Here is a 243-nt window from a genome sequence, read left to right as displayed (position 1 = left end):
AGCCAAAGCTTCTAAAGTGAGAGTATTTGGTTTTCTTCCTTTGTACAATTCATATGGTGTTTTTGATATCATGACCCTTATTAATACTCTGTTGAGAATATATGTTGCTGTATTGACAACTTCTACCCAAAAATATTTAGGTAGATTGTTTTCACACAGCATGGTTCTAGCCATTTCCTTTAAGATTCCGTTTTTCCTTTCTACAACTCCATTTTGTTGGGGTGTTCTAGGTGCAGAAAAGTT

Source organism: Theobroma umbraticum, unplaced genomic scaffold, assembly GCF_002168275.2.
Source record: "Theobroma umbraticum cultivar Fairchild unplaced genomic scaffold, ASM216827v3 scaffold_4.1, whole genome shotgun sequence".
NCBI classification, from domain to species: domain Eukaryota; kingdom Viridiplantae; phylum Streptophyta; class Magnoliopsida; order Malvales; family Malvaceae; genus Theobroma; species Theobroma umbraticum.
Note: the sequence above shows the minus strand (reverse complement) of the source record.